Consider the following 21,930-nt stretch of genomic DNA (forward strand, 5'->3'; position numbering starts at 1 on the left):
ACATTTGTTACAATCGATGAACCTACATCGACACAAAAATCACCCAAAGCTCAGTTTGCATTACGGTTCATTCCTAGTGTTGTACATTCTTTGGGTTTTGAAAAATGTATAATGCCATGTATCCATAATTATATGTCATATACAGTATTTTCACTGCTCTAAAAATCCTCTATGCCCCACATATTTGTCCCTCCCAAACCCCAAAATTCTGGCAACCACTGATATTTTTATAGCTTCTATTGTTTTGCCCTTTCTAGAAAATTATACAGTTGAAGTTATACAATATGTAGAATTTTCAGATTGGCAACTTTTACTTCGTAATATGCATGTAAGTTCCCTCCATGTCTTTTCTTAACTTAAGAGCTCATTTCTTTTTAGCACTGAATAATATCCCATTGCCTGGATGTACCACAATTTATTTATCCATTCAACTACTGAAGGACATCTTGGTTGCTTCCAAGTTTTGGCAGTTGTGAATAAAGCTGCTAAAACATCTATGTGCACGTTTTTGTATGGACATGTTTTCAACTCCTTTGGGTAAATACAAAGGGTGCATTTGCTGGACCATATGGTAAGAGTATCTTTGAAAGTGTTGGAAGAAATCACCAAACTGTCTTCCAAAGTAGCTTTACCATTTTACATTCCCAGTAGCAATGACTGCGAGTTCCTGCTGACCCACCTCCTCACCAGGACTTGGTATTGTCGGTGTTCCAGATTTTGACCATTCTAATAGTGTGGAGTGTAGTTGTATCGAACAGTGTAGTGGTATCTCATTGGTGTTCTAATTTGCATTTTCCTGATAACATACGATGGAGTGTATCTTTTCATATGTTTATTTGCTATCTTTATATTCTCTAATGAGGTATTTATTGAGATGTTGGGCCCATTTTCTTAAAAGTTTGCTTGCTTTCTTATTGTTGAGTTTTAAAAGTTCTTTGTACATCTTGGATAACAGTCCTTAAGCAGATGCATCTTTTACAAATATTTTTCCCAGGTCTGTGGCTTGTCTCCTAAGATTCTTGATATTGTTGTTAATTGTAATGACATACAGCTTATCAATTTTTAATTGTAATGATGTGCAGCTTACCAATTTTTTCTTTCATGAATTGTGCCTTTGGTAATCTAAAACGTCATTGCCATTGTGCCTAAAGACATGTAGGTTTTATCTTACCTTCTAGGAGTTTTATAGTTTCACATTTTACATTTAGATCTATGGTCATTTTGAGTTAATTTTCATGAAGGTGTAAAGTTTGTGTCTAGATTCATTTTTTTTCATGTGGATGTCCAGTTGTGCCAGCACCATTTATTCAAAAGACTATCATCTCTGCATTGTATTGTCTTTGCTCTCTTGTTAAATATCAGTTGACTATGTTTACTTGGGTTTACTTCTGGGCTCTCTATTCTGTGCCATTGATCTATTTTTCTGTTCTTTCATCAAAAGCACACTTTCTTGATTACTATAGCTTTATAGTAAGTCTTGAAGTCAGGTAGTGTCCTCTAACTATGCTCTTCCTCTTCAATATTTTGTCGACTCTTCTGGGTCTTTTGGCTCTCCATATGAACTTAGAATCAGTTTGTTAATATCAACAAAACAACTTGCATGGATTTTAATTGGGATTGTTTTGAACCTATGGATCAAATTGGGAAGAACTGCTATTGTAGCAACATTATATCTGTGAAGATGGAATATCTCTCCATTTAATTCATTCTCTGATTTCATTCATCAGTTTTGCAGTTTTCTTCATATAGTTCTTGCACATATTTTGTTAGATTTATGCCTAGGTATTTCATTTTTGGGGTGCTAATGTAAATGGGTATTCTGTTTTAAATAAACTTGCTTATTGCCGGTATATAAGAAAGGGATTGACTTCTATTTACTAACCTTGTATCCTACAACCTTGCTAACATTGTGTATTAGTTCCAGGAGTCTTTCTGTCAATTCTTTCAGATTTTCTAGAGATTCATGTCATCTACAAAAAATGTCGGTTTTGTTTCTTCCTTCTCAATCTGTATATCTTTTACTTCCATTTCTTACCTCACTGCATTAGCTAAGACTTCCAGTATTATGTTGAAAAGGCGTGGTGACAGAAGGCATCCTTGCCTTGTACGTGATCTTAGAGGGAAAGTTTCAAGTATCTCACCATTACATGTGATATTAGTTGCAGGGTTTTTGTAGATATTCTTTTCTTTTAATGTTTATTTATTTTAGAGAGAGAGAGAGAGAAAGAGACAGAGCATCAGAGCATGAGTGGGGTAGAGTTAGAGAGAGGGACACAGAGAGAGCGCCGAAGCAGGCTCCAGGCTCTGAGCTGTCAGCACAGAGCCCGTCGTGGAGTTCAAACTCATGAATCATGAGATCATGACCTGAGCCAAAGTTGGCCGCTCAACCAATTGAGCCACCCAGGGACCCCTGTACATATTATTTATAAAAATAAGGAAACTCCCCTCTATTCCTACTTTACTGCAAGTTTTTATAATGAATGGGTGTTGGGTTTTGTAAAACGCTTTTTCTGCATTGATTGATATGGTCATCTAATTTTTCTTTTTTGGACTGTTGATGTGATGGCTTGCACTGATCAACTTTTGAATGTTGAGCTGGACTTGTATACTTGGGGACATTCTTATTGGGTTGTGGTATGTAATTCTTTTGATACATGGTTGGATTTGATTTGTTAATACTTTGTTGAGGATTTTTCCATTTGTGTTGATGAGAGAGAGATATTGGTCTGTAGTTTTCTTGCCTTGTAATGTATTTGTCCAGTTTGGATATTAAGGAAATCCTGTCCTCATAGAATGAGTTAGGAAGTATTCGTTCTGCTTCTATCCTGTAAAAGACATTGTGGAGAACTGGTATAATTTCTTCCTAGATGTTTAGTAGAATTCAGTAGTGAAACTATCGCGGCCTGTTTTGGAAGGTGATTAATTATTGAATCAATTTCTTCAATAGATATAGGCCTATCCAGATAGTCTATTTCTTCTTGTGTAGGTTTTGGTAAATTCCAAGAAATTGGTTCATTTCTTCTAGGTTATCAAATCTATATGCATATAATTGTTTATAGCATTCCTTTATTTATCCTTTTAATGCCCACAGGATCTGTATTGAAGCCCGGCTTTCATTTTTAATATTAGTAACTTGTGTTCTCTATTTCTGAGTTAGCCTGGCAAAGGCTTTTCCATTTTACTGATCTTTTCAACGTTTTTTTTTTTTTTTTTTTTTTTTTTTTTAATTTATTTTTGGGACAGAGAGAGACAGAGCATGAACGGGGGAGGGTCAGAGAGAGAGGGAGACACAGAATCAGAAACAGGCTCCAGGCTCTGAGCCATCAGCCCAGAGCCTGACGCGGGGCTCGAACTCACGGACCGCGAGATCGTGACCTGGCTGAAGTCGGACGCTCAACCGACTGCGCCACCCAGGCGCCCCTTTACTGATCTTTTCAAAGAGCCAGGTTTGGTTTCATTTATCTTTCTTTCTTGATTCCCTGTTTTTTATGTCATTGATTCTGGTCTTATTCTTCTTATTTTTTCCTTCTGCTTATTTTTTGTTTAATTTGCTTTTCTTTTTCTAGTTTCCTGGGGTGGAAACTTAGATTATTATTTTATATATTTATTAATTTATATCTTTCCTCTTTTCTAATATATGTACTCAGTGCTATAAATTTCCCCCTAAACACTGCTTTCACTGCATCCTATAATTTTTGATAAGTTGCATTTTCATTTTCATTTAGTTCAAAATATTTTTAAGTTTCTTTTGTAGTTTCTTCTTTGACATACATCTTATTTAGAAGAGTGTTGTTTAATCTCCATGTATTTGGGGATTTTCCAGTTATCTTTTGTTATTTATTTCTTGTTTAATTCCACTATGAGCAGATAGTGTATGATTTCTATTCTTTTAAATTTGTTAAGGTATGTTATATGGCCTAGAATGTGCTATATGGCCTACGTCTGTGAATGTTTCACATGAGTTTGAGAAGAATGTGTATTCTATTGTTGTTGAATAAAGCAATCTACAGGTGTCAATTATATCCAGTTGATTGATGGTGTTGTTGAGTTCAGCTTTGTCCTTACTGATTTTTTGTATGCTGAATTTGTCCATTTCTGATAAAGAGGTGTTGCAGTCTTCAAAAATGACAATAAATTCACCTACTTTTCTTTGCAATTCTCTTAGTTTTTTTCCTTACATAGCTTAATGCTCTATTGTTTAGCGTACACAGTAAGAATTTTTATAACTTCTTAGAGAACTGATCGCTTTATCATTATGTAATGTTCTTCTTTATTTCTACTCTTGCTTCTTTGTGCTAGTATGGCATATTTTTATTCATCCACTTACTTTTAATATATATGTGTCTTTATATTTAATGTGGGATTCTTATAGACAACATATAGTTAGGCCTTGTTTTATGATCCATTCTGGCAATCTCTGTGTTTTAATTTGTACATTTAGACCACTGATATTCAAAGTAATTATTGATATAATTAGACTAAGAGCTACCTTATTTGTTACTCTTTTCTATTTTTTTGCTATTATTTTTTGTTCCTATTTTTTTGTCTTCTACTCTTTTTCCTACCTTTTATGATTTAAACTGAGCACTTTACATGATTTCATTTTCTCTCCTTTCTTAGCATATCAGTTATATTTCTCTTTTTACTTCTCTTAGTGGATACTTTATAGTTTACAGTATACATTTACAGCTAATCCTAGTCTACTTTCAAATCACCCTATATCACTTCAAATATAGTGCAAGTAACTCATAAGAACAAAATTACCCTAATCCCTCCTTCCTTTCCCCTATACTCCCCTATATTCATTTCACTTATACATAAGCATACATAATCAAATACGTTGTTGCTGTTATTATCTTGAACAAACTATTATCTATCAATTAAAAATAAGAAAAATAAAGGTTTTTATTTTGTCTTCACTGATTCCTCTTTTGATGCACTTCCTTACTTATAGATGCAAGTTTCTGACCATTAGTTTCCTTCTTTCTAAAGAACTTCTTTCAACATTTCTTACAGAGCAGATCTACTGCAACAAATTCCTTCAATTTCACTTTTGAAGGATAACTTCACAGGGTACAGAATTCTAGGTTGGTGGAGGGTTTGTTTTTTTTTACATTTTAAATATTTTACTCTACTTTCTTTTTTGCTTGCATGGTTTCTGAGGAGACGTTGGATGTAATTCTTATCTTTGTTCTTTTATAAGTAAAATGGTTTTCTCCCCCTCTGGTGTCTTTCAGGATTTTTTCTTTGATTTTCTGTAGTTTGAAAATTATATGTCTAATGTAGTTTTTTTGGGCTTTTTTCTTTGGCAATCATCCTGCTTGTTGTTTTCTGAGATTCCTAGGTCTTTGATTTGGTGTCTGGATATTAATTTGGGGAAATTTTGTCACTAATGTTTCAAATATTTCTTCTGTTCCTTCTCTCTTTCTTCTACTTTTGATATTTCCAGTAGGATAATTCCAACATCCCTGCCAGGTTTGTCTCTCCAAATTGTGTTTTGTTGTTGTTGTTGTTGTTGTTGTTGTTTTTGCCTTGTGGTATGCCTTATAATTTTTTCTTTATAGCAAGACATGATGTACAGGGTAAAAAAGAACTGCTGTAAATCGTCTTTCAGTGATGTGGTGGTGAAGTGGGGGAGGGGAAGCATTCTGTCAGGTCTGTCTTTTAGTGAGCTTGTGCCTCTGGACTATGAAATTCATAAGAATTTCTCATGGGTTTTTTGTTTGTTGTTTGTTTGTTTTGTTTTGTTTTTTGTCCCACCTTAAATGGGGCAGGATGGATAGAGTAGGCTGGAGTTGAGTACTTCCCTTTCCTCAGGTTAATTGGGCTCTGATAAAATCCCAGCAGGTTAGGCTCTGGTTAACTAGCTTCCCCTGAGGTCAGGCCTTGTTAAGAAGAACAGAACACTCTAGGGGTGCCTGGGTGGCTCAGTTGGTTAAGTGTCCAACTTCAACTCAGGTCATGATCTCATGGTCTGTGAGTTTAAGTCCCATGTCGGGCTCTGTGCCGACAGCTCAGAGCCTGGAGCCTGCTTCAGATTCTGTGTCTCCCTCTCTTTCTGCCCCTCTCCCACTCTCTCTCTCAAAAATAAATAAACATTAAAAAAATTTAAAAAAAAAAGAACAGAATATGCTAACATATTTCAGAATGGGTCCTCTTCCCCTCCCTTGTCAGAAGCATGAGGGGATTTTTTCTCCAATATTTACAATGGGAACATAGCCAAGGTGCTAGAGGTAAGTCTTACAATATTGTGGGGACCTCCTTAGAAATGGATACTCCTGGAATTTTTAACTCTCAGACTCATACACACTAAGCCTCCAGCAATGTGTTGATTGCAATTCAGGTTCTCCTCCCCAAGCCCTGGCTCCTGTGGTGGTTTCCACTTGTGACTCTGCTCTGGTAAGCCATGACTCCCTATATTTGCTTGTCTCTCCAATTTTGAGGGTGGTGGTTTGCCCTGTATCCTGATGAATTATGTGAGAAAAGAAGGGCCTTGAGTACCTGGTGGGACTATGATACCATTTACTGAGAGAGGGAAAATTTGGAGAAAACAGTTTGTAGCAGGGATCTTGGTGAGGGTGAGTGGGCAGGGAGGGAATATTGTGGACATGTCTGGTTTGTGATTCTGTTACATACCCAGGTAGAGATAGCAAGTAGACTGCTGGATACCTAAGTTTGGAGCTTAGCAAGGAGGCCTTGGATGGAAATTCTAACCCTGTACAACAGGCATGTTTAATCTTATGTGATGATAAGGCTCCAAGCTGTAACTTAATTTCTCAAAGTCACCAAATAAGTAAGTCCACAAGTTAGGGTTCAAACTTTAAGGCACCCCATCGCACGTCCTTGGAGAACTGAAACTCCATCTCAAACATTTCCTGTTTCCCAGAGCCCTTAGCAAAATACTCAGGGCAGAACAGATGTTTGGTAAGTACTTATAGATTGATGAATGTCTGAGGCTATTAGGAAACTCACCAAACAGCAAACTCTGTATCAAATTTACACTGCTACATTGGAAGTATACACTTGATTAATTGTTTTCTGGCAGTCAGTTGCCTACCAACTTGGTCGGGAAGTGAGCGGAGGCAGAGAAAACAAATCAGCCTCTGAGTCCCAGTCAATACTGATCCTGAATGATTGGGCCTGGCCATTTGAAGTCTCTGGTTTTTTTGTGTGTTTTTTAAATTTTTTTTAATGTTTATTTTTGAGAGAGAGAGTGGGAGAGGGGCAGAAAGAGAGGGACACCCAGAATCTGAAGCAGGCTCCAGGCTCCGAGATGTCAGCACAGAGCCCGAGGCAGGGCTCGAACTCACAGACCACAAGATCATGACCTGAGCCAGTCACTTAACCGACTGAGCCACCGAGGCACCCCTGAAATCTCTGTTTTATCCAATAAGGGCAAGACTTTCCTTTTCTCCTAGGTGCCTTGGTCTTCCTTCACCTGGCCCTAAAGTAATAACACTGTCCTAGCTGCCATGTTAAGTCATCAAAGCTTATGGAGCCCTCTTACATCATTGCATGGCCCAGAAATGCTGTATCTGTGACCCAATCTCTACCACAAAAAGCAAAAAGACTAACTAGCATGCTATGCTTGAGCAGTATAATGAATCTCTTCCTGCCAGTTTTTATCTACTTGTTTCCTCTACAAGTCTTTCTTATTTGGCTTTTTGTTATATATTTAGTATCCTCTGTATATCCAGCAGCCAGGATACAAGAAGCTACTTCTCTCCAGTGACATGGGGCATAAGCAAAAGTTTATCTCAACATTTTAAGGTTAGTGGTTCACTGTGTTTGGGAAGAGCTATATTTTCCACCAAACATGATTATCACAGAAAGAGTTGCATTAAACTGCTGATATGTCATAAGTCCCTCACTCTGGAATAGTATTAGGATTAGCAGCCCTGAGGTTGTCATGTGGTAATTAAGGGACTGTGAAATGTTATATAAAGGCTCACAGCTGGCTGTTCAAGACAGCAAAATTGAAAGGCAGATTGCTATCACCAGGGGAGATCAACTCTTCTAGATCTGTAATATTAAGCCCTGGTGTTTGCTGGAAAAGCTGCAAGTATGTCAAGAGTTAATTTCTGGCCATTGCTTGACCCTCCTGGTTTTCCTGTGGTGCGTCGTGGTTGTGAAAGAATACCATTATCACACTGGACTGGGATAGTGTGCGAGCTTCTGCCAAGATACGAAATAAATTTGTATTGCTGGTTCAAGTTCTTTTGTAATGATGCTTTTTGATCGTTGGTTCTTACAGGAGAAATTGCATTTAGAAGATAAAAGTTCTGTGTCCACCAGCCCACTGCCTTACCTCAGCCCTCGGGGGAACAGAAAGTCACACAGCTGCTTAGGAAGCTATTACCATGCCACTGTGAGCTTCCTGGTGTTGTCATTGTCATCGAGTCCCTGACAGTGTTATTTAGAAGTAAGGGATAATCACTATCAGTATATTGCATACAAGACAGTAAACTGGTTGCGAGATAGACCAATAGCCAAAGCAAAATGAAATCAGTTAATCCATTTTCAAAGTTGTTTATTGAGAGTATACTAAAGAGCTATAAATCTCATTACTATTACAGAGCACACCATAACATTCACACGAGAAGTTTCTCTCCCTGGAGAGGGTGGGGAGTTATTCCATTATGCTCACTCCCTCTAGAATTTCCTGGGTGCACCACTACAGGCAGAAGAGTAAGATGAATGCCTGTTTAGCTTAGGAGTCCACGTGATCATTTTCACCACACAGCTCTCCTCTCCAGACCATAGGTATCTGCCAGAAAAACCTCGAAAGTGTGGAATTTTCCTCAGTCTTGATCATTAGTTTTCCCAGCAGCTGAGCACCAACCTGACACTTTCTCTGGAATGGTGGGGGTGTAGGAGCCCAGTGGGAGTAAAATGGCTGTGTAGACACTAGGCTGATGGGAAAGCTTTGCTTTTAAGTACACTATCTGGCCACCATAAATGTAGTCATTGAAAAGAACTTTGCTGTTTGAATTCTTGACGTATAAATTCTAAAATAATAACACCTTAGAAAACAATGTCTTGAATTACAAAGCAGCCCTGCTAACTCTTGTAAGACATATGAGTAAAATCATTTAAGTCTCAGACTGTTAGGAACTCAAACTATATCTGAATAATCTACCTTAGGCAATACTTCGCTTAGAACCACATGTAATTACACACTCAGTAAATACATTGTTTAGGGGGACAAATTTTGATTCACAAACTCTTCAAGAATATCAGAAACTACCTTGAAATTATTGTACATAATCCAATAGTTTCAGTTCAAATATATTTTAAAGATTTGAGGAATCCTGGGAAGATGGCGACGTAGGAGGACACTGGGCTCACCGCGCGTCCTGCTGATCACTTAGATTCCACCCACACCTGCCTAAATAACCCAGAAAACCGCCAGAGGATTAGCAGAACGGAGTCTCCGGAGCCAAGCTCAGACGAGAGGCCCACGGAAGAGGGTAGGAAGGGCGGCGAAGCGGTACGCGCTACATGGACTGGCGGGAGGGAGCCAGGGCGGAGGGGCGGCCCGCCAGCCAAGCAGAGCCCCCGAGTCTGGCTCGCAAAAGCGGAGGGGCCAGACGGAGTGTGTTCCAACAGCGAGAGGGACTTGACATCTGGAAGGTTATAAGCTAACAGCTCTGCTCAGAGAAAGGGAGGGCTGGAGGACAAAGGGAGGGAGAGTTGTTGAGCCCCTGGACGACAGAGCTCAGCTTGGCGGGGAACAAAGGCGCTCACCAGCGCCATCTCCCTCGCCCTTCCCCCAGCCAAATCCCAAAGGGAACCAGTACCTGCCAAAGGGAACTTGCTTGCACTGTGCAAAAACCCAAAGCTGTGCTTCTGCGGATCCATCCCCCCAGCAGCGGGTCCGACTCCCTCCCGGTGCCGCAGGGACCCTCCTGAAGCAGATCTCTGAAGGAAAAGCAAGCTGAGCCTGCCCCTCCAACCCCTGTGCACCTTGCTGATCCACCCCAGCTAATACGCCACATCCCCAGCACCACAAGCCTGGCAGTGTGCAAGTAGCCCAGACGGGCCACGCCACCCCACAGTGAATCCCGCCCCTAGGAGAGGGGAAGAGAAGGCACACACCGGTCTGACTGTGGCCCCAGCGGTGGGCTACGGGCAGACATCAGGTCTGACTGCGGCCCGCCCACCAACTCCAGTTATACACCACAGCACAGGGAAGTGCCCTGCAGTCCCGTACCACTCCAGGGACTATCCAAAATGACAAAACAGAAAAATTCCCCTCAGAAAAACATCTAGGAAATAACAACAGCTAACGAACTGATCAAAAATGATTTAAACAATATAACAGAAAGTGAATTTAGAATAACAGTCATAAAATTAATCGCTGGGCTTGAAAACAGTATAAAGGACAGCAGAGAATCTCTTGCTACAGAGATCAAGGGACTAAGGAACAGCCAGGAGGAGCTAAAAAATGCTATCAATGAACTGCAAAATAAAATGGAGGCAGCCATAGCACAGAGTGAAGAAGCAGAGGAGAGAATAGGTGAACTAGAAGATAAAATTATGGAAAAAGAAGAAGCTGAGAAAAAGAGAGATAAAAAAAATCCAGGAGTATGAGGGGAAAATTAGAGAACTAAGTGATGCACTAAAGAGAAATAACATACGCATAATTGGTATTCCAGAGGAGGAAGAGAGAGGGAAAGGTGCTGAAGGTGTACTTGAAGAAATCATAGCTGAGAACTTCCCGGATCTGGGGAAGGAAAAAGGCATTGAAATCCAAGAGGCACAGAGAACTCCCTTCAGATGTAACTTGAATCGATCTTCTGCATGACATATCATAGTGAAACTGGCAAAATACAAGGATAAAGAGAAAATTCTGAAAGCAGCTAGAGATAAACGTGCCCTAACATATAAAGGGAGACCTATAAGACTCGTGACTGATCTCTCTACTGAAACTTGGCAGGCCAGAAAGGAATGGCAGGAGATCTTCAATGTGATGAACAGAAAAAATATGCAGCCAAGAATCCTTTATCCAGCAAGTCTGTCATTTAGAATAGAAGGAGAGATAAAGGTCTTCCCAAACAAACAAAAACTGAAGGAATTCGTCACCACTAAACCAGCCCTACAAGAGATCCTAAGGGGGATCCTCTGAGACAAAGTACCAGAGACATCGCTACAAGATTGAAACCTACAGATGTCACAATGACTCTAAAAACGTATCTTTCTATAATAACACTGAATGTAAATGGACTAAATGTGCCAACAAAAAACATAGGGTATCAGAATGGATTAAAAAAAAAAAGACCCATCTATTTGCTGTCTACAAGAGACTCATTTTAGACCTGAGGATACTTTCAGATTGAGAGTGAGGGGATGGAGAACTATTTATCATGCCACTGGAAGTCAAAAGAAAGCTGGAGTAGCCATACTTATATCAGACAAACTAGACTTTAAATCAAAGGCTGTAACAAGAGATGAACAAGAGCATTATATAATCATCACAGGGTCTATCCATCAGGAAGAGCTAACAATTATAAATGTCTATGCGCCAAATATAGGAGCCCCCAAATATATAAAACAATTACTCACAAACATAAGCAACCTTATTGATAAGAATGTGGTAATTTCAGGGGACTTTAACATTCCACTTACAGAAATGGATAGATCATCTAGACACACGGTCAGTAAAGAAACAAGGGCCCTGAATGATACATTGGATCAGATGGACTTGACAGATATATTTAGAACTCTGCATCCCAAAGCAACAGAATATACTTTCTTCTCGAGTGCACATGGAACATTCTCCAAGATAGATCACATACTGGGTCACAAAATGGCCCTTCATAAGTATACAAGAATTGAAATCATACCATGCATACTTTCAGACCACAATGCTATGAAGCTTGAAATCAACCACAGGAAAAAGTCTGGAAAACCTCCAAAAGCATGGAGGTTAAAGAACATCCTACTAAAGAATGAATGGGTCAACCAGGCAATTAGAGAAGAAATTAAAAAATATATGGAAACAAATGAAAATGAAAATACAACAATCCAAACGCTTTGGGATGCAGCGAAGGCAGTCCTGAGAGGAAAATACATTGCAATCCAGGCCTATCTCAAGAAACAAGAAAAATCCCAAATACAAAATCTAACAGCATACCTAAAGGAAATAGAAGCAGAACAGCAAAGAACAGCCTAAATCCAGCAGGAGAAGAGAAATAATAAGTTCAGAGAAGAAATAAACAATATAGAATCTAAAAAAATGGTAGAGGAGATCAACGAAACCAAGAGTTGGTTTTTTGAAAAAATAAACAAAATTGACAAACCTCTAGCCAGGCTTCTCAAAAAGAAAAGGGAGATGACCCAAACAGATAAAATCATGAATGAAAATGGAATTATTACAACCAATCCCTCAGAGATACAAGCAATTATCAGGGAATACTATGAAAAATTATATGCCAACAAACTGGACAACCTGGAAGAAATGGACAAATTCCTAAACACCCACACGCTTCCAAAACTCAATCAGGAGGAAATAGAAAGCTTGAACAGACCCATAACCAGTGAACAAATTGAATCAGTCATCAAAAATCTCCCAACAAATAAGAGTACAGGACCAGATGGCTTCCCAGGGGAGTTCTACCAGACGTTTAAAGCAGAGATAATACCTATCCTTCTCAAGCTATTCCAAAAAAATAGAAAGTGAAGGAAAACTTCCAGACTCATTCTATGAAGCCACCATTACTTTGATTCCTAAACCAGACAGAGACCCAGTAAAAAAAAGAGAACTACAGGCCAATATCCCTGATGAATATGGATGCAAAAATTCTCAACAAGATACTAACAAATCGAATTCAACAGCATATAAAAAGAATTATTCACCATGATCAAGTGGGATTCATTCCTAGGATGCAGGGCTGGTTCAACATTCGCAAATCAATCAATGTGATGCATCACATTAATAAAAGAAAAGATAAGAACCATATGATCCTGTCAATCGATGCCAAAAAGGCCTTTGACGAAATTCAGCAATGTGTCTTAATAAAAACCCTCGAGAAAGTCGGGATAGAAGGAACACACTTAAAGATCATAAAAGCCATTTATGAAAAGCCCACAGCTAACATCATCCTCAATGGGGAAAAACTGAGAGCTTTCTCCTTGATATCAGGAACACGACACGGATGTCCACTCTCACCGCTGTTGTTTAACATAGTGTTGGAAGTTCTAGCATCAGCAATCAGACAACAAAAGGAAATCAAAGGCATCAAAATTGGCAACGATGAAGTTAAGCTTTCGCTTTTTGCAGATGACATGATATTATACATGGAAAATCCGATAGACTCCACCAGAAGTCTGCTAGAACTGATACATGAATTTAGCAAAGTTGCAGGATACAAAATCAATGTACAGAAATCAGTTGCATTCTTATACACTAATAATGAAGCAACAGAAAGACAAATAAAGAAACTGATCCCATTCACAATTGCACCAAGAATCATAAAATACCTAGGAGTAAATCTAACCAAAGATGTACAAGATCTGTATGCTGAAAACTATAGAAAGCTTATGAAGGAAATTGAAGAAGATATAAAGAAATGGAAAAACATTCCGTGCTCATGGATTGGAAGAATAAATATTGTCAAAATGTCAATACTACCCAAAGGTATTTACACATTCAATGCAATCCCAATCAAAATTGGGATTCTTCTTGAAACTAGAACAAACAATCCTAAAATTCATATGGAACCACAAAAGGCCCCGAATAGCCAAAGTAATTTTGAAGAAGACCAAAGCAGGAAGCATCACAATCCCAGACTTTAGCCTCTACTACAAAGCTGTAATCATCAAGACAGCATGGTATTGGCACAAAAACAGACACATAGACCAATGGAATAGAATAGAAACCCCAGAACTAGACCCACAAACGTATGGCCAACTCATCTTTGACAAAGCAGGAAAGAATATCCAATGGAAAAAAGACAGTCTCTTTAACAAATGGTGCTGGGAGAACTGGACAGCAAGATGCAGAAGACTGAAACTAGACCACTTTCTCACACCATTCAAAAAATAAACTCAAAATGGATAAAGGACCTGAATGTGAGACAGGAAACCATCAAAACCCTAGAGGAGAAAGCAGGAAAAGACCTCTCTGACCTCAGCCATAGCAATGTCTTACTTGACACATCCCCAAAGGCAAGGGAATTAAAACAAAAATGAACTATTGGGACCTCATCGAGATAAAAAGCTTCTGCACTGCAAAACAAAACTAAAAGGCAACCAACATGATGGGAAAAGGTATTTGCAAATGACATATCAGACAAAGGGCTAGAATCCAAAATCTATAAAGAGCTCACCAAACTCCACACCTGAAAAACAAATAATCCAGTGAAGAAATGGGTAGAAATCATGAATAGACACTTCTCTAAAGAAGACATCCGGATGGCCAACAGGCACATGAAAAGATGCTTAATGTCGCTCCTCATCAGGGAAATACAAATCAAAACCACACTCAGATATCACCTCATGCCAGTCAGACTGGCCAAAATGAACAAATCAGGAGACTATAGATGCTGGTGAGGATGTGGAGAAACGGGAACCCTCTTGCACTGCTGGTGGGAATGCAAATTGGTGCAGCCACTCTGGAAAACAGTGTGGAGGTTCCTCAAAAAATTAAAAATAGACCTACCCTACGACCCAGCAATAGCACTGCTAGGAATTTACCCAAGGGATACAGGAGTACTGATGCATAGGGGCACTTGTACCCCAATGTTTATAGCAGCACTCTCAACAATAGCCAAATTATGGCAAGAGCCGAAATGTCCATCAACTGATGAACGGATAAAGAAATTGTGGTTTATATACACAATGGAGTACTACGTGGCAATGAGAAAGAATGAAATATGGCCCTTTGTAGCAACGTGGATGGAACTGGAGAGTGTTATGCTAAGTGAAATAAGCCATACAGAGAAAGACAGATACCATATGGTTTCACTCTTATGTGGATCCTGAGAAACTTAACAGAAACCCATGGGGGAGAGGAAGGAAAAAAAAAAAAAAGGAAGTTAGAATGGAAGAGAGCCAAAGCATAAGAGACTCTTAAAAACTGAGAACAAACTGAGGGTTGATGAGGGGTGGGAGGGAGGGGAGGGTGGGTGATGGGTATTGAGGAGGGCACCTTTTGGGATGAGCACTGGGTGTTGTATGGAAACCAATTTGACAATAAACTTCATATATTGGAAAAAAAAAAAAAGATTTGAGAGAATATAGGTGTTTAACCATTTTTCAAAATCTAAAAAAATATGAACCTAGTTAGGAAAAGCTAAACTCCACTCATCCCCTAAACTAAAAAAAAAAAAAAAAATTCTATTCCCTTCTAATGTCTTCACTGTTGAGAAGAACAATAAGTTAGAAAGTTATAGCCCAGGGGCGCCTTGGTGGCTCAGTCGGTTGAGCGTCCGACTTTGGCTCAGGTCATGATCTCACAGTTCGTGAGTTCGAGCCCCGCATCAGGCTGCGTGCTGACAGCTCAGAGCCTGGAGTCTGCTTCAGATTCTGTGTCTCCCTCTCTCTCTGCCATTCCCCTTCTCATGCTCTGTCTCTCTCTGTCTCTCAAAACTAAATAAATGTTAAAGAAAAGAAAAGTTATAGCCCACTTCCAACTTTGGCTCAGGTCATGATCTCACTGTGAGTTTGAACCCCACATCAGGCTCTGCACTAACAGCTCAGAGCCTAGAGCCTGCCTAGGATTCTGTGTCTCCCTCTCTCTCTGCCCTTTCCCTGCTCATGCTCTGTCTTTCTCTCAAAAGTAAGTGAACATTAACAAAAAATTTTTAAAGCAATAGCCCAGAAGGGGGGCAACAAAATGATTTTATACCAAATGTGGGGTCTGTTTAATTAATATTGCCTGCCTGCAGATTTGGGTTGAGAGTCTGAGTATCTTGATTATTTAGTGATTTACACGATAGGTGTGGGAAGGAGAAATGAGATCTATTTATATGAGGTTGTACAGAGGTATTTAGCTTTGTGAATGCCAAAATGGGAATTCAAGATGTGATTTGCTGCAGACTCAAGTAGTCAGTCTAAAACATGTTTATTTTTCCTTACTGATCATAAGAGATCAAGCTAGAAACTCAAAAGGGTAAGATAGGTTCTGAGTCAAGATCAAAAAATGCATGCACCAAGACCCAGATTCTTCTTTTCTTCTTATAATATATATATATGCAACTGGATATAAGAGCTAAGATATTTATATTATATATTAAAATATGATATTATCATTATACATATTATATAACATATTAAGTTAAATATGTTAAATAATTAAATATAATAAATTAATTACATATGTATAATTATAAATTATATAAATATATTTAAGATATATAAATATATTACATATTAAATTAACACCTATATGTTTAGTATTATGTATGAAAATCATATATATGTATATATTTGTTTTTTTTTAATCAACTAAGGTAGTGGTTAAAGATGACAGCAAATTCTATGACACTCCTCTGATTGAGAGATGGGATCTATGTGCACTTCCCTTGAAAGTATGTGTCTCCTTGCAGTCCAAAACAGATGTAGGCAATTACAATAGTGTAACGGTTGAATTCAAGCTCTGGATCCCAACCTCTGATCTGACACTGTGACCTTGACCAAGTTTTTAAACAACTTTCCTTTTCTCAGCTATAAAGTGAATATAATGTTGTTGCCTGTCTAATAGGTTATTGGGAGATTTAAATAAGATGCTGTGTGTGTTGTGCTTAGTATAGGGTCTGTCACTTAGTATATGTTCAATAAATGAATTATCATTATTACAATAGGATTAAGTTGAAGTGTTTTGGGAGCAAACAGAGGGATATTATCCAAGTGGTAGTGATGAGAGATCAGAAGAGACCTCCTGGGAGAAATGACTTTTAACCCAAGACCGGCAGGTGAGAAGAAGTTGCCCTATGAAGCAGGAAGTGGGGTGGGAGGTGGCTTGAAGGAGAGAGGGGGACAGGGACTTTCAAGCCAAGAGAGCAGATGACATGCAAACATCATCCAAGTGTTCCAGAAGTACTTGAGTACAGTGGAATACAGGAGGTATGTGCTTGTGATAAAACTCATTCTATTCAGTAATTACAGGCAAATGGATATTTCTGGTTGTTTCTCTGATGGTAGGTGGTAGAGAAAACATGTGAAGTTATCATAGTATTTTAAACCTGTGTCATTTAGTATAGGGAAGAATTTCACAATGGAATTTATTTTTAAAACTTTTATTCTCAAAACCAGTAACAGAAAGGAGGTTGAAAGTCTTGAAGACAATACTAGCCATACTAACATCATGAGTTGTCAAAGTGGTGGATTATTTGGTGCCTATGACATGCTAGATCCTGTGCAGGTTTGGAAGAGGTCAAAATAAGACAGAAGCATGTCCTGTCTCATTAAATCCAAAGGTTCAGTTAATGTGGGGGAGGTAGGATAGCAGGGCATAGGATAGGGTGACCGACCATCCCAGTTTTCCCAGGACTGAGGGGTTTCCCAGGTGTTAAAACTTGGAATGTCTTCAACAAACCAGGGCAAGTTGACTACTCTCCCGGCAGAAGCTGAACCAATAGCTTAGGGTCATTTTATGACATTGTAGGGAACCGTGGGCCTCTGTTTTGACACACGGAGTTTTCCAAAGGTAACTCTCTCCTGGAGGCCAACCAGTTAGCGGGTTCCGTATTAGTCCAGGGAAGTAGTGAGGAAGGCCTGAAGGTGGGCAGCTGCCGGGGGATGGAGAGGATGGGACAAATTTGAAAGACTTCAGAGACAGCCTCGGCCAGCAATTGGAAGTAGGAGGCGAGGGCAAGACAGAACTCCAGGAGACCTGGACCAAGGAGAGGTGGATGAACTGGGGTGGGATTATAGGAGGGGGGAGGGAGACACAGGAAAATCAATTATCCCTTCAAACATGGTGTGTCCTCAGCAACCGTGAAGTGCCAATTATGTCGAATTCTCTGGGGAGAGCTTCTGCTGCTCCTGTTCTGCTTGTCCCTCTGCTCTCATAGAAGACCTTCCTGCACTCCGGGCTGCAATGGTCATGCAAAGGGCTTCCTGCCTTTTGTAGTTCTCCCTCTTCCCCTGCTGGGCTACCAATGTGTATCTCTGATAGACTTCCTTTCGGTGGTTATAAGCTAGTAATAGCATAGAAAGTCCGAAGCAGTCACTAAGAGCTGCCATAGGCAGGTGACTATTCTCAAAGTGCAGTTCACAGCAGAAGCAGTCAGGGGGAAGTTTACAAAGGCACAGCGGTTTCACAGGACTTGCTTAGGTATCTGCTCACTCTGGCCACCAAAATATCTTTTTTCCAATAATTTTTTTGGAACGGTTCTAATTGCAAAAACGAAATCACATGGAGAAAGCACATAAAGAAAAGTAAATATCACCCGAACCAACCCCATGATTGCAGGAATAGCTACAGTTAAAGTTGGGTTTCATTTCCCTTATTATATATGTGGAACCCCAAAGTACCAGATTTCACCTGTCTGTGAGGTAAAAATAAGCTTCTTCAGCAGCCACCTGAGACATTGGAATGATGTCTTGATTTTTCCCAGAGTTCCTCACCCAACAAATTCTTGGAGATTCACAGCCATCTGTGTCTATACTTACACCAAGCCACCATTTTTGTTTGCTTGTTACCACCAATCAAGCAGTGAGTTTACACTTGCCCTTGAAGCAGACTCAGTAGCCACTGAATGTTAGAGCTCATCACTCACTGTTGGTTTCTATTCCCATCTATAAATCACCTCCAATTCTGCCAGCTCTATATTATGATTGACAGGCTAGGTGAGTGATTGGAAGGTCATCCATTTTCTGCATAAACTAGCCAAGAGTGGCTACTGTGTTTGTACCTAAAGACAGTGATCATTACATAGACTTTCTTTAAAATGTCTGATTGAGTCCAAATGTGTGCTTCTATTCAGGATAAGGCACTAACAAGTTTTTGGGAGCCCTGTGGGTGGGTGAAGGCTTGGTTGGTTGGCTTCACCCTAAGGTGATTTTGTGGAGAGAAGACCCCCAATGATCAGTATCTATAGGTCTATTCTTTTGGCCTGAAAAAGAATCAACTCAGAGGGAGGAGCCAAGATGGCAGAACAGCATGGAAGTTTTTTGTGTGTCTCACGTCCATGAAATAGAGCCAGACCAACACTAAACCATGCTACACACCTAGAAAACTGACTGGAGGATTAACACAACAATCTGCACAACCTGAACCACAGAATTCACCAGGTACAGGGCGCGGAGAAGTGAACTTAGGGAGCAAGAGGGTACAGGAAGGGAGGCGCTTTTGTGAGTGGAGAGAGGACGGAGACTGGGAGTGGGGGGAGTACACGGGAAAAGCACCCCTCTCCAAAAGCAGCTGGAGAGAAAGTGGAAAATTAGAAACAGCTGCAGGGACTAAACTAAAAAGGGAGAAAGGAAAAAGGAGAAAGGAGAGGGTTTACATTCCATTAAGACTGTAAATAAGGGGAGCACAAAGGCTGCAACTCTGCAGCTCCATACCTGGTGGTGCTCTGGTGGGAAAGGCGAATCCCCAGGAACAGAGTGGGATCCGGGAGGTTCTCAGGCCACATGGAGAAAAGCAGTTCCACTGCTGGAAGGATATTTGGTAAAGACTGTTGAAGCCACCTGGTCCCAGCGGACCCCAGAAAACGGCCACATTCGCTGGTGCTGGAACAAGGTCGTTAAGGGTGAAGCCCGGTGCCAGATGTGTGTTGTGATTTTCGATAATCCCTGAAAAGCTGCTGCTGCGCTATCTTGTGAACTTTTTCTGGGGCGGGTTGGCACCTGGCCGCAGTCTCAGGGCACCGGCAGCAGCAGGGTCCAGCAAGTGTTCCTGGGTGCAGCTGACATTTGGCCACTGCTCATTAGGCCATTGTTTGGTGAGACCCTCCTGCAGAGGGGCGGAGCGGGTCAAAGCCGCAGTCCTTCAGAAGTAAGGGGCCGGGGAAAACAGCCACATCTGAGACAATACTCGGGAGAGGTACTGCCTGGGGCCTGGTCACGGAGACTGGAAAAGCGGAGAGTAGACGAAAGCTGAAGACAGAGGACTGGTGCGCGATTGCCGATCCAGAACAGACTGGGTAGAGCGCTGACGCCATTTTTACCGCTTCCGCACATGCGCATATGCACCTATGAGCGCCGCCACAATCTACCCCAGTAGGCTAGCAGCGCCATCTAGTGGAGAACGGAGCCATTACACTGAGCCCCGCCCAATTGGGCCAACTTCGCTCTTCAAGAACACAAGTCTCACCGCCGTCTTAGTTTATGGACTATAAAGCGCTACATAGACTGACTTCTAGGGGAAAACGAAATAATTTCCGTCCTACTTCAATCTGTTAGCAGGTCCATCTATTCAATTTTCTTTCTTCTTTTCTTCTCTTTTACACTTCTTTTTCTTGAATACAGAGAGAGAAAAAACTCATTTTTATTTTCAATTTTTATTAAAAATATTTTTCTTTAATTTTTATTACTATATTCTTAACTCTTGTGTAAATTTTTACAAATTCTACTTTACTTCCGTCATTTTATTTTAATCTACTTTAGTGTATTCACCTTTTCAAATTTTCAAACGATTTCCTTTTTTTCCCCTTTTTTTCTTTCTTTTTCTTTTTTCTCTTTTTCATTTATTTTTCTTGAATGCAGAAAGAGAAAAACTTCATTTTTACTTTCGATTTCTATTAAAAATATTTTTCTTTAATTTTTTTACTATATTTTTTGATTTATGTAAATTTTTTCAAATTCTATTTGCTTCCATCATTTTATTTTAGTCTACTACTGTGGGTTCACTTTTTCAAATTTTCAAATGATTTCCTTTTTTTTCTTTTTTAATCTTTTTTCTCTTTTTCATTTCTTTTTCTTGAATGCAGAAAAAGAAAACATTCATATTTTTAATTTTTATTAATTTTTTTAATTTTTTTCTATGTTATTCTTTACTTTTGTGTATAATTTTTCAAATTCTATTTACTCCCATCATTTCATTTTAGTCTACTTCAGTGTATTCATTTTTGAAATTCTCAAACGATTTCTTTTTTTTTTTTTTAATTTTTTTTTTCTTCCCCCCTCTTTTTTCTTTTTTTCTCTAATCTGTCAAACCACATTCAACACCCAGACAAAACACACCTAGAATCCAGCATCATTTGTTCCATTTGTGTGTGTATGTGTTTAATTTTTAATTTTAATATTTTATAAATTTTAATTTTTCTACCTCATTAATTCCTTTTCTCTCTTCAAAATGACAAAACGAAGGAATTCACCCCAAAAGAAAGAGCATGAAGAAAAGACAGCCAGGGATTTAACCAACACAGATACAAGCAAGATGTCTGAACCAGAATTTAGAATCATGATAATAAGAATACTAGCTGGAGTCGAAAATAGATTAGAATCACTTTCTGCAGAGATAAAAGAAGTAAAAAATAGCCAGAATGAAATTAAAAATGCTATAACTGAGCTGCAATCACGGATGGATGCAGCGGTGGCAAGGATGGATGAGGCAGAACAGAGAATCAGCGATATAAAGGACAAACTTATAGAGAATAATAAAGCAGAAAAAAAGAGGGAGATGAAGGCAAAAGAGCACGATTTAAGAATTAGAGAAATCAGTGACTCATTAAAAAGGAACACCATCAGAATCATAGGGGTCCCAGAAGAGGAAGAGAGAGAAATAACGATAGAAGGGTTATGTGAGCAAATCATAGCAGAAAACGTTCCTAACCTGGGGAAAGACACAGACATCAAAATCCAGGAAGCACAGAGGACCCCCATTAGATTCAACAAAAAACAACCATCAACAAGGCATATCATAGTCAAATTCACAAAATACTCAGGCAAGGAGAGAATCATGAAAGCGGCAAGGGAAAAAAAAGTCCCTAACCTACAAGGGAAGACAGATCAGGTTTGCAGCAGACCTATCCACAGAAA

The sequence above is a fragment of the Panthera onca genome, chromosome D3 (genome assembly GCF_046562875.1).
Source record: "Panthera onca isolate mPanOnc1 chromosome D3, mPanOnc1 haplotype 2, whole genome shotgun sequence".
Lineage (NCBI taxonomy): Eukaryota > Metazoa > Chordata > Mammalia > Carnivora > Felidae > Panthera > Panthera onca.